Below are 13,375 nucleotides of genomic sequence, written 5' to 3'. Positions count from 1 at the left end.
AATATAGAGAGTTCATGCTAGTTTTTTTAGCTTTAGCATCAGGTTTTGATACCATTGATCATGACACCTGACACGAAATCCAGATCCATGATCTGTATCCTAGATGCTAGTGTAATAAAAGAATTAACAATAATAATGGTGACTTGGAGAAGCAGACAGAATTTAATCAGAATTAAACAAGGCACTGATATTAGAGGAGTTTGACCATCTTCATAACACAGGTGCGCAACAGAGGTGTATTACTAATCCTGGACTACCCTTTTAGACGTTACAACCTTTTCTCCATCTGCATATTTTGTCTTTGATGCTGACCTCACCATAATTATCTGTGCCTTTTTTTACCTAAAAACCACAGATAATTCTGATATGCCCTATGGAACTATACAAGCTTCATTGTCTGAGCTGAATATGGCACTTTTCTTATCCAATGGCATTTCACAATGGATAACATTAAATTGGAGCTCATGGACCTGCATTGGCTGCCAATACATAAACTAAAGAAATGAACATCAATTAATGAACCTCTCTCAACTTTACACAGTAAAAAAAAAAATACGATTTTGTCACAAGAGGATTTAAAGCAAAACATTGAAAAGTTTTCTTTTCTTTGAATTTGTGGTAGATTTGTTGATAGCAACAATACTTTCCACTTGGGTTTGGAACAGAACTGGTTTATTCAACTGACATTTTATAAGTACAAAAAAGAATAAATGATCTTTTTTATGTAGTTACAATTTTAATAAGCCATTCCCAGATAATTTCCTGTTTTGCACAGTATTCCACTTTATACAGATCTAGGTCTTCTGAAAGAGAGTTAATTGACTTCCTCAGATGGAAATGTACATAAATCATAAATATTCAAATGGTATCCATCCAGAATGAAATTCAGAAGTTTTAGTAATCTATAGGAGAAATAGGGTACATCTACACAGCAACATTATTTCAAAATAACTAGAGTTATTTTGAAATAACTTAGTCTGCGTCTACACAGCAGGCAGTTATTTTGAAATAATGTCAAAATACTGTCAAGCTGGAGGACTTCTTACTCCAACTCCTGAAACCCTCATCATACAAGGAATGAGGGAAGTCGGAGGAAGAGTGCTCTATTTCGAAATAAGAGCTGTTTAGACGCTCCCAGTTTCAAAATAAGCTACGCAATTGATGTAGCTCAGTGTGTGTAGCTTATTTTGAGTTAAGCCCTGCTGTGTGGACATACCCATATTTGTAGATGCATAAACACACACAGAGATTGACACCAACTAGCGTACTCTTCAGCTTTCGTCTCTAACACTGCAGTGAGGCTAAGCAGGCTTCCTGCCTGCCCTTGCTGCACACTGCTCTGGGAAACAGCTTGCAGCCCCTGGGAGCTCCAAGGGTGCTTGGAGACCCCCAATCCCGATGCCAGCAACCACAGCAAGAGGGACATGCTGGTCACTTTTGGAAGCCACCAGTGGTAAGTGCTGACAAAATGATTCTCTTCTGCACCCTAACCCCCTGCCCCAGCCAAGAACCTAAACCCTGAACCCCCTCCCATACGCCACACACCTGCCCCCACATGGTGGTAAAAGTGAGCAAGTGGGGGAGAGCAAGTAATGGACGGAGGAGGGAATCGAACGAGTGGAGGGCAGGACCTTGGAGAAGGGGCGGGACAGAGGGGGAGACAAGGGTATTTGTATTTGCACAATTAGTTGGCAACCCTACTAAGTGAGCATCTGAAAACTCTGGCTGTGCCCGAAAAGTGTGCTCAGCACATAGATAGAGAGCAACTGACTGGGCAGCCAGTGCAGACACAGAATGATAAAAAGTAGATAGTTAAAAACCCCAGATGCAATTCTCTCTTGCAGATGTGCTACTGAAATCCTCCTGCAGGACAGCACTTCTTCAACTTGCATGCTTGTTCTCTTTAAATCACTTTCAAATTTATGCAATCAAAATAAGGATTGATACCTTCCACTTCACACAGAGTTCTTAAGTAGTCTGCATAGAGCGGGAAGATGACTGACGGATTTTCTGTATTCCATGTTGTTGAGAATGTAAGTCAGTGCTCTCTGTGTCACCCTGGATGGATGCTTTCAAGCCCAGGTAAATTCCATAGTAATAATCAATTCAACAGGAGATAAAGGTAAATATGGGCATGGCCAGATCCTCATTATCGGATACAATTTCCTAGCCAGTGAGTATTGGTATAATGTGTTTGTCAGTGAGGGGACTAAAATGATCCCTGAAAATCCCAGACTCTTATCAGTTTGTGGACATACAATAAAAACTACTGCAGGCACCCTTACCAGGAAGCTTTTCAAAGTATTTCCCTCTGCCTACAAACTATCTCTGTGACTGAAAAGTCAAAATACCGCATGTGCTAATCTTAACAAAGACAGGAGGTTACCTGTCTTTGACCATTTAAGTTGGATGTTATTTGCGTATCGGGAAGATTTCATCTAGTGCAATATATGGCAAACGTTCTTGGTTTTTACACCAGTATCAGCAGCACTCCTGTTCTCTCCCACCTTGGTACATCTCTTCAGTGCTATATTTCTTGTTCATAAAAAGAAGAACACAGAGCAGGAGCCAGGTTTATCTACAACCAGCATACAACAACACACACACTCCAGAGATGCAGCTCACAAGCGTGCATGCAGGCATGTTCTCGGTTAGAATATTTGGGTTACAAGCACCAGCAGCAACCTATCTAAACATTGCTGCAAAAAATGTTGGAGGTAAATTTTTAAAGAACTAATCTATAAAGGGTCAAATTTTCACCTAAGCTTTTACAGGTTTAAACATGGTGAGCAGCTCTGAGAAGAAGTGTATGACGTGAATAATTATTTCTGGCATCCCTTTTTACAGAATTGGAAAGCATGATGTTAAAAAAAACAAAAAAACAAAAACAAACAAACAAAAAAAAACACGTGCTCACAAATTTTGAGCTAATTTGAAATCTGACCTGGAAAGGGTAATTACAATCAATGGTTGGATTATAGTTTAAATCCATTAAATCTGGGGTATAAACAATGGTTTTAAGTTACCATCGTATTTGTTACCTACTGAATTGTTAGCTAGGAATGGAAAAAATAGCGTCATACGGAACAACATAGTATATAGTTCAAGAGACCTACTGACGTCTGTATTTCTTTTAAAAAACTGACTAGTTGCCTGTGTGAACAACTAAGATTTCAGCATGTATCCACTGGAAGGCAAAGCTTTTGAATGTTACCCAATTGAAAAAAAAAATGAAAGAAGTTTCTAAAGGGAGAAGAAATAACACAATAAATACACTCTAGTCATAAAGAGCTTCCTTTTATTCTTACTCTGTAATTAAAGAGAAAATGTCTTGGTAAGACAAGATTAAGCAGATTCCAGAATCCCTTACCACACAAAACCTTACCATCTCAATTGCCTGCGCTACTGAAACACATGCAACAAAGCAGAATTCAGCAATTGTTCTACACAACAGTTTTTCAAGATAATAAATTGGTCTAAATTTAGCCAGAGCATTCCTTAAAGCTACCTCCAAATAGAGAAGTTAACATGCACAATTTTAGCACTCAAAATGGATCTGTTATTCTCCCAAAAGTCCATTTCAACTACACTTGGATTCAGATACATATAACTAAGTACCAAAGATCATATACAGATTGGATCTTCAGTTCTTAGACCGCACATTCATCCTAAGGCCCAACTGAAAAACATATTAAAAATAAACCCTCAGGAAACCTTTATAGAACAATTCTATGGGCAGTCAGTGAAGGTCGGGCTGAGGGAGGCAGGCCCTTAGGCCCACTTACAGCCCCACCCCTTCTGCTGAAGCCCTGACTCCACACCTCAGGGAGGGCGTGCAGCCCCAGCCTCCCCGACCCCTGGGCATGGGCATGGAGAGAGGAAGGTGGCATGCAGTTCCAACCTCTCGGCCCTGGAACACAGGGATGGCAGGTGTTTGGGGGCAGCAACACTCCACCTTCAGTATGCCTAAAGCGGGTGTTCTGGGAGCGGGTGGGGTCATGCCTGGTGGTTTGAGAAGGCTCTGCCTTTCCCTGCCTAGGCTACTGGACGCCCACAAACAATTCTTTCTCTGGATGGGATGTTTCGGTGGTTAGGAAAGTATTTTCTCTATGGGTTATTGGCACTAGCATGTTTTTCAGCTTACCCGGATAAAGCTTTTTCTTCCTGCCCCCTTTTTTTCTTCATTATTTTCTTGCCAAGAAGCCACTTGACGTATTTGAAAGTGAGGCATGACCCACAGTACTATAAGCATTCGCATGCCTACATTTGCAGGTTCTTTGCCACCCACGCTGACCTTTATTGAACTGCCAGCATGAATTTGTATGGGCACTGTCTGAACTATAAAGGAGTAAGGTTTTTCCCCCACTCAAGACTCATTGTTATTACTAAATATATTTGTGATAGGTTTCAAAAGACTAATTCATCTGAGGCCAGAGAAACACCTTTCACAGAGATGCAGCTATGTTATCTTCTATCATGATTTCTTAGCTAATCAAATGTATATACACCTATGCATATACGCACATATTTACTTATATATTTAATGTAAGATTGAGGGGATATGTAAATAACAAGAGATACACAATACAATTTCAGTCAGTTTCTCTCAAGGAAACACCCTAATGCATAAGAGAGAATACCTGGAAAATTCTGAAAAATCTTTGCTTTATACAAGAAAATAATCAGGACTATGTCACTGGACCCATAAAATTGAAGAGAGTCAGGGTTGTGCAAGGGGGATGGGAGGGAGAAGAGAGAAACCTGCACATGCAAGTTGCACTTTAAAACTTGAATTTTAAAAAAGTGGAAGAGCGAAAAATAAACGAACAATTTAAATTATAGATCTGTGTAAGTGACATTCAGATTAGGCCCTCTTATCTCAGAAGATTAGCTCTCAATTGCCTGCTGCCAAAATCTGGACACAGCATGGCCCGTGCTATTCTAATTTCCAGTTAAGAACTTTTTTTAACCCATTCCCCCCTTTTACATTCTCAGGCCCTGTCTATAGTAGCCATTGCACAACTGCACAAGGCCATGTCAGAACCTTCTCTTTTGCTTTGCGCTCCTGTGCAGGATATCACAGCCCTCCACGTGCTCCCTGCTTTCCCACCCTTCATCATAGCAATACAGTCCTGACCCCAGTGAAGAACCCCAATGGTTCTTTTTAAAAATGACATTCCTAAAGCACTGGACCTCACCTGATCATTTGCTAACTGAGCCTTTGCCTTAAATTCATGGAATGACTTTAAACCATCATTAGATTTGCACATGTACATTTTCACTAACCCAGAGCAAAGTTACTGAGCAGTGCATTTCAGAAGCAAATCTCCAGAACCTTCTTAGTAACCTGTCCCAGGACTTCTTTACAAATTAACAGAGGAACCAATCTTGCTACGTCATGTTTAGTTAATTCAGCTTGCAATGGACATGTAAGGTAATAAGAGTATTTGCATGAGTAACATTTTGAAAGATAAAGGCTCTATGTGACAGGCCCTCACAGCCCCATTTCTGCCTACATCCTGATCTTACTTTTTCCCAAAAACGTTGCTTCTTTCTTTCCTTCCATTTTCATGAATTTCACAAATGGACATCCTTGCAGTTAATGCGCATGTGATTTGTACCCCTCCCTCAGTGAGCTATTGTTTGTAGAGAAATCTTTGAAGGTTCTCCTTGAAGCTAACACAATATAGGATGTTCTTTTACAATATCTTTCACACATCTTTCCATGTCCCAAAGCACTCCACAATCCAGCTATTTAAAAAACAAACCATACATCTAGTTCACTACCTTTCTAACCTCCATGCAGTATTTTGAATGTCTGTCTTATATGAAAATGTAAAGGTTTCCAGTTTGGGAATACTTTTCCTTTTTCACAGGAAGTAACATTTTACAGAGGAAGGATAGTGACTTTAAGAATCCAAGCTTCAGACATCAAATTGAAAGATAAAACAAGGAGTATTTTGAGCTAAGCTCCAAATGGAAATCCATCTTTTTGTATATGAATAAAGATTAAGAATCAAAAATGCAACAAAGAGGTGTCACAGAAATGCTACGCTTTAAACCCAAAGTTTAGAAATAATATCTTTGTGATATTGTAAGCATAGAAATAGCATGTTAGAAAGGAAGGAAAAATAATAAGATTATTTGCAACATGTTACTGACAGTGGCATAGCAGAAACAAAATATCTACATTAAAAACAAGTTGTTCTGTGCCAGTTGCACATCCAGACTCTAAGCCCTTTAGACCCAGCAATTCAGGCAGGCTTGGAAGATTCCCCCCACTGGCTCACCAAGCCCAATTCTAACATGAGTATCCTTCAGCTTACATAGTTGTAATTTAAATGCACATCCTCCGACAACAGACCAATGAGTTTCTAGATCTTAACCATATTGACATTTACTCCTAAAACAGAACAAAATGGTCCATACAGGCCTCATTCACATTCAACTAGCTTCTGCTAAAATCACAAGTGGCTTGTTAGCAACGGAGTTACACAAAAGGGAAGCATACAACTGCTCAGGTTGGATTACACCAGTGCAGGTCAGGATCATACCATAAAGGGCTTCCGCTAGGTGCTCTAAGAGTGTTAGATAATCTAGTCAATGTTTAAAAAAAAAAGAGGTACAGTTACAAACACTGGTGTTGACAGCAGTAACAATCGGAGTATTGTCAAAACATTTCTGTTCTCCAGGTAGCCATTTGAGGCTAAATTTTTGCTCAAGGAAATACATGGGGAGTTACACATTAACAAGCAGCCCCTGTTACTGCTAATAGGATTTGTGCTCCCTGCTTTGAAAATATAGCCCTTTAGGGCTGTGATACAGTTAGCATAGCAAGTAGCAGCTTCCAACAGCCAGGAAGAGCAAACGTACAATTAAAGCGCCATGTCTCCTGAATCAATAAGAATTGATTGAAAAATAAACACTTGGGTTTAATCTATTACGGTCAGGCAAAATTGCCCCCTTGCTAAGTGGTGCTGAGAAATGTAGCCTGACCTTTCACTTCTGTGCAGACAGATGCCTCTCAAAAAGGGACAATCTACAAACTCAATCATCTAAAGTACAACCGTAGCAAGAAGGGCATCACCTGCTGCACAGATTTGACTGAAGATCTGATTATCTGTGGATAAACTATTTAAGCACCGTGCATGAGCTGGTTAATTTTAATCACTACTAAGTTCCTGTAGTATCCTCATTAGGGTATTCTCACAGAATGATTGGATGTACTGGTTTACTGTGATTCCCCAGACTACCTCTTCTCTAGACATCCTCTCTCAACTTTTCTGCTTCACTGGAAACCCTCCTGATGTGACTTAACACTCTCATCCTCCTTGCTGAAGAATTTTGATCTGAGCTGGCCCCAAGAATACTACCAGCTGAAAGGCTGACAGACAAGTTAGTTGGTTGTGGGGGACACCCTCAAGAAATAAAATCCACTTTCTGCCTAATTTAACTTGAAGCAAAAAGATTATACAGTTCACGGGAAAATAATGGGCCCAATTAGTCATTTCTGTTGACTGATGTGGATTTGATTTTTTTTACTTATGATGAACAGCTAACACTAGGAAGCTCTATGAAAGAAGTTGATACATATTATAAAAAGGCATCAAATTAAAACACTATCACTCACCCAAAATGAATCAAATGGCTTCCTCATTGGAAAAAAAAAGTTCTCTTTCCTTTAAATTAAAATCTTACATAAGACTGTATCCAAGTAGTTTCCATCTACTTACAAGAAATTAAAGTGCAAGTGATGACAAAGAATGAGAACATGCCAAACCAGTGGGATTTAATGGAACAGACCAGAATAAGAGAGAGAAGGAAAAAGGAGACAAAAACCCTATAAAATGAAAGATCGTTACATAGAAAAACGTGAGGAATCTAATCCAAGATGGCTTCTTGGATGCAGGGTGAGAAGTTCGTTACTTATTGCTCACACTGCCTCACCACATCCTGAACCTTTAAAAGGAAAGTCACCTCCCTCTGTTATGCATAACCAACAGTCAGGTGTTCAGATGTAAACTGTTGCATAACACACACACATTCACCTATCTCAGAGAGACATTGTTTTGGTGCGCCCTTTCTGGAATTAATTAACCTACTCTGCCAAATAAAGAAAGGTGATTTGGATTAACAATATATGCTTGCTCTTTATAAAAGATAGTTATAAGAGTGGGACATAAAAGTGTGTGTTATCGAAAGGCACAAAGTCATGGGTGGGGAAGAGGGAACAACAATCCCACCCCCAAGTTGTGATGCAGGTGGAGGTGCAGATTGTTGGTCCTCAAAGTATGGTCCAGCTGCATTGCAGGTGGGCTGCGGGCTCAGGACTCACCACCTCCCCTGCAGCGGGGAGCATGAACTGGTGTTCTAGCCCAACCTCCCTGCATAAGGTTGGCTTCCCACTACAGAGGGAGGCGAGCCTCGCAGGGGAAGGAAGTGACTGAGAGGACAGCAGCACAGAAGCTACTCACCTAGAGGCTTTCCCTGCTGCTCCCATTGGCTCAGCCCCCTCCTGCATTCAGCTTCCCATTCAAGCCCTCCCATGCTCAGCCTGTTCCTGCACTCAACCTCCCCCCCAAACCTCCCTCCCCCACACTCATTTTGTCATCATGGGTGACTGGCTGATTGTTCACGGAAAGGTCTATGTTAAGCAGGGTAGGCTGGGGACCAAAAATTTTGAGAACCACTGGTCTAACTCAAAATCCTCCAACCCATCCTGAATTTTGGAGGGTGATTGAAATCTTAACTTGCAGTCAAGTCTAAATATCATTACTGAGCCCTACCCCTATAACAGAGAAAACTTAGACTTCCTGTCCAAAATTATTTTCCCATTCCTAAGCTTTAGTGAAGGGAAAGTCAACATTCAACTCTGAACAGCATTGGTATTGTCTCTCATTTCACACATATATTGCATATACTTTAAAAACACTATTTCACTGGGTTATCCAAAGCATTACAGTAGATTAATTGTAAGGATCAATTCTGACAACATCTCTTTTGATCAGTATCAAGAAATACTTGAACCCAAAAAAATCTCAAATCAGAAATGTTAGTGGAAACAAAACCTACACCTTGACAGATAGTGTGCCTGCTAGGCATTTTAGTGCTAACCACACCTCAGTCAAGTTATTGTTTTTAACTGAGACTCCCACGGGCTGTTTGACTCCTTACATGTTGTTAGGCAACACTCACAGAGATAGGAAATACTCTCCAGTCTTTGCAAGTATCAGAGAAACCATTTTCATTCTGAGGGTGGAGGTTAAGATCAACAGTCCAGGTTAAAGTATTCTGGCACTGAAAGTCGCACAGAAAAGGACAGACAGACAAACAAACAACTTGTCAGTATTGCAGGATTATACTGCTTAAAGGTAACAGTGGCACAGACCTCCAGCCTTAATTATGCTGTATGTCCTAAAGGACTGTTAGTGTAAAAGGGGACTTGCCGTGAAAGGGCATTTATATGGATTGCTTTTTGGAACAGTTCAGAACACACAAAACAGACCCAATCCAATTCCCCAATGTAAACTTAAAATAAAAGCTGTCAGCTGTTGTCAGACTGAAGCCCTCATCTGACACCTTATCTGATCATGGTGACTCTAAGTAATAGTGCTTTTCTGTTGGAAATGGATCGAAGACTCCAAATCCAATAGAAAAGCTTTGCTATTTTATTGTACTTTAATTTTTCCAGCGTGCATTGTTTAGCTGTTAAACCATAATGACTCCTTCAGCTCCCTTACTTCACAAATTTATATCTACAAAGGGACTTTTAAAGACACAATAAATGGGTATTAACAAGGAGTATGGCATTATTACAGACCTGTAATACTGAATGAATGATTAAAACAAAATAAGAAAAGGTGTGTATGCATGGGTAGTAACTACTTCAACCAACTCGAATGGAGAGGTTTCCAATTATTTGTGCTAATCAGAGGGGGCCTGGATTACATTATGGCCTAGCAACCCTCAACAATTCCAGTTTAAAGCCAAGCTCCTAAAAAAAAAATTAAGCTGTCAAGGAGCAAAAAAGCATTTTAAACCTGTAAACTAGAATCAATCAAGCTTCATTTTGATAGCGTCATGCTGGAAAACCCACAGAGTGTTCAAGTTATATAGGTTAGAAATCTTTACCCAACACGTAAATAGACAAATTGTTTGAAAACAGATCTTACTATCACAATGTATAAAACGTATGGAACCTGAAGCAAAAAAAACCCACCATCTCTCTTTTTTGTAGTCTTGAATAATGGCTAAGTGGCCTCATTTCATACATGGAGATCCTACCACATGCCATCACCTTATTGCAGAAAAACATATGCTTTGCTAGAATTTCTGCTGAACACCCAGAAATGTTGATAATCTCTTTCTCTGGGATGTCGAAGTGACAAACAGGAATAAGCCTACAGAACATGCCAGTTAATCTGTTGGCAAAACACATTCTTTAAAAGGCAATAGCCCTGTGGTCTTTAAGCAAATCTATTATTTAAGTTCTGAGTTTTGTGGACCAGACTCATCCCCGCACCGGTGCAGGAACAGAAAGGAGGCATCTACCTCCCCTATTCAGAGAGGAACACTTGTGCTCTAGAGTTCCTTTTGCATCAGGGGCCTTGCAGGGGCAGTGCATAACTGATGGGGTCTCCTGCTGCACCAAGGGTACTCCTCAGAGCAGAGGCGGCCCGTCCATATAGGTGAACTAGGCGGTCGCCTAGGGCGCCAAGTTAAATGGGGTGCCAAACGGTGGCGCAATATCGAGGGGTTTGGAGGTGGGGGCGCCAATTGCATGGTTCGCATAGGGCACCAGTTGCTGGCAGCTAGTCTAGGGCTGCCCCTGCCTAGGAGCCTAGCAAAGAAATTGATGGCAAATGATGGACCCTGCATGAGCAGGAAATACATCAAGCAAAAGCTGGTTTCAAAATGTCCACTTTAGGTCTGCTGCTCCTTGAGTCTACCAATTAAAAAGAGAAAGCAACAGAAAACAGGCTGGGGAGGGGAAATCCTATAAGACATCAACTGTACATTGGCAAGAGCCCTCCAAGGAAGGTGTTGCTTTGAGAGTTGTACATCACCATGACATTGCATTTGTTCTTGCTCTCCTTCCACATAATCCATGGTTTATTTCCAAGACAACAGGGCTAAATATAGGGTCCACTCCTAAAAACATTCATTATTGAGCGTAATACATAATACCCTTGAGTGGGCAGCAGGGACAGAGTATAGAAATGTTTAACACCACAAGAACGGGTCTCTTACTTGAGCTAAAGAACAATCCCAATAGTTGCTCTCAATATGCTGGTTCCAGTACAAAAGATCTATTTGCCCAGCTTTATTCAATAGGTTTATTCCATAGCTTTATTCAATAGGTAAACAAGTCCAGGTGAAATAAGTAGGAGTTCTGACCCACTGATCTGAACAGGGCATTGTGCAGTAAGAATGACATGCAGTAATAGGGCCTATGTAATTTGTTTTTGCAAAGAAACCAAGCACTGAATACGAATTTTCCATGTGAGGCTGGAGGGATATTAGTGTTGTGAAATTCAATAAGTTTTTATTATAGCTATCCAAGCTGTAGTAGTTCTATAGAGAGAGGATTGGGTTTTCAGGGATGTCCATCTACCTTCTTCCACTTAAATTCCAATTTAAAGGAGAACCCAATTCTATTCCAACTCTATAGACAAATGGGTCTGTTTCATAATTGTATTAACATATGCACTAAGAGCTTGTCTAGGTTAGTGTTTCTGACAGTGTACCGCAGAAATACTTTCAGAAACACTGGTCTAGATGAACTGTTACTGGGCAGCAAGTTAGGGTGTAAATCTACAGTGTTCTAGTGTGCCACATACTAACTCTACCTACTATCCCTTGCTAAAAGTTCCCTAAGATGTTTGATTAACTCTGCTTTGAAACAGAACTAGATATAAGCCCACAAGACAACTTTTACTAGTGTTCACCCAGCATTAGTGCAATACAGTGCAGGGTAGATTTACATCCCAGTTTACTATGCAGTAATGTTAGTCTAGACAAGTGCTAAATTGAAGAGCTGGGACAGGTGGGGTTTCTTTTTGTTTAATATAACCACAAAGTAGTATTCAAATGTAGTTTAAACAGCACAGAAATGTGATTAAATCACTGCATCACCATTGCTATGTATACAATTGAGGCTTGAGAGAGGGTGTGGGGAGATCAGAGGTGTTACAGTACAATCCAGTAAATGCAAATGAACTGCATAGTAGCCAGTAGCAATCTTTAGTTATGCCTATCAACCAGGAATAGTTCCTTATTTGAGAGTGCTTAAGAGCTGTACTTACAAGTACATTACAGCAAGGGCAACTCTAAGGGCCAGCCACTGACAGATTATTTTGACAGTTCCCATGAAATCTCTTTTACAGTGTGCTATTCAGTGCCTCCTGACTTATGCTGGCCACAGCATTCTTGGCAGCTCGCAGCACTCACTCCCCTCTGCTTATTTCACTTTTTGTGTGGTTAGTAACACAGCAGCAGGCTCAGCCATCCCACAGCTGACTCTCCCAACCCTATTTCACATTCTTGCTGGACTAAGCCCTGAATGCTTACAACTGAGCTACACTTACATAAAAACAGGGTGTTTTTAATTTTAAAAAAATGATTTTTTCCCCTTAATATACAAATCCTTAATTTCATAGTGCTGTATTGTTAGGTGTCACTGTATTAAGTGACCGAATGATGAGATTCAGGCAGATAGATGGACACACTTGGAGCACACACCCACATTCCTTGAGTGACCAAAACCAGGAGTTTTTTGGTGCTCAGGAAATTCAGGATTGGGCCTTGAGGAGATAATTTCATTGGAAAGAGTACTTCCACCATCGAGCTTAAGAATATGGACTATTCTGAAATAGGATGCTAAAATATGTACTGCTAATAAAAGAGATTCTGTCTGGTCTAAATCTTGATTTGGGTTCCTGAGAGAGTGTAGGGGTTTCATTGTTTGGGTAGGGTTTGGAGTATGTGTTATTGATTCAGGGAACGGAAGGAGAGCTGCACTCCAACAACTGCTAAAAATGGTTTACAGGAGAGATGTGAATCTCAGCATCCAGTTTTGCAATAATTATACATTGAGAATAAACTGCCCAACAAGGAGAAACATGTTGGTAAACGTGATATTCTGTACATCTTCCATATGTCTATTGGCATAAAGTGTCTTTTATTAGTGCTGATAAAAGGTGTCTCTTTTAGTGCTGGTAAATTTTTCTATGTTTAGTAGGTTCCAGGCTTTCACAAACCATTTCTAACTGGAATATTATTTGGTGCTTTTCATTCAGACATGTCCAGTACTTTGTGGCTAGAGGGATGACGCAAGGGATGGAAAGGATCAGAGCTCTTCCTCTTATCAGATCCC

General features: G+C 40.4%; 1 long non-coding RNA gene across 2 annotated transcripts in view; it reads right to left on the bottom strand.

Annotated features, from left to right (window-relative positions):
• LOC142829847 (uncharacterized) overlaps positions 1–13,375 on the bottom strand; it is a 173,636-nt gene that overhangs the window by 142,250 nt on the left and 18,011 nt on the right. The window lies entirely within an intron of this gene.

The sequence above is a fragment of the Pelodiscus sinensis genome, chromosome 6, assembly GCF_049634645.1.
Source record: "Pelodiscus sinensis isolate JC-2024 chromosome 6, ASM4963464v1, whole genome shotgun sequence".
Classification (NCBI taxonomy): domain Eukaryota; kingdom Metazoa; phylum Chordata; order Testudines; family Trionychidae; genus Pelodiscus; species Pelodiscus sinensis.
This window is presented reverse-complemented; position numbering and strand designations above follow the sequence as displayed.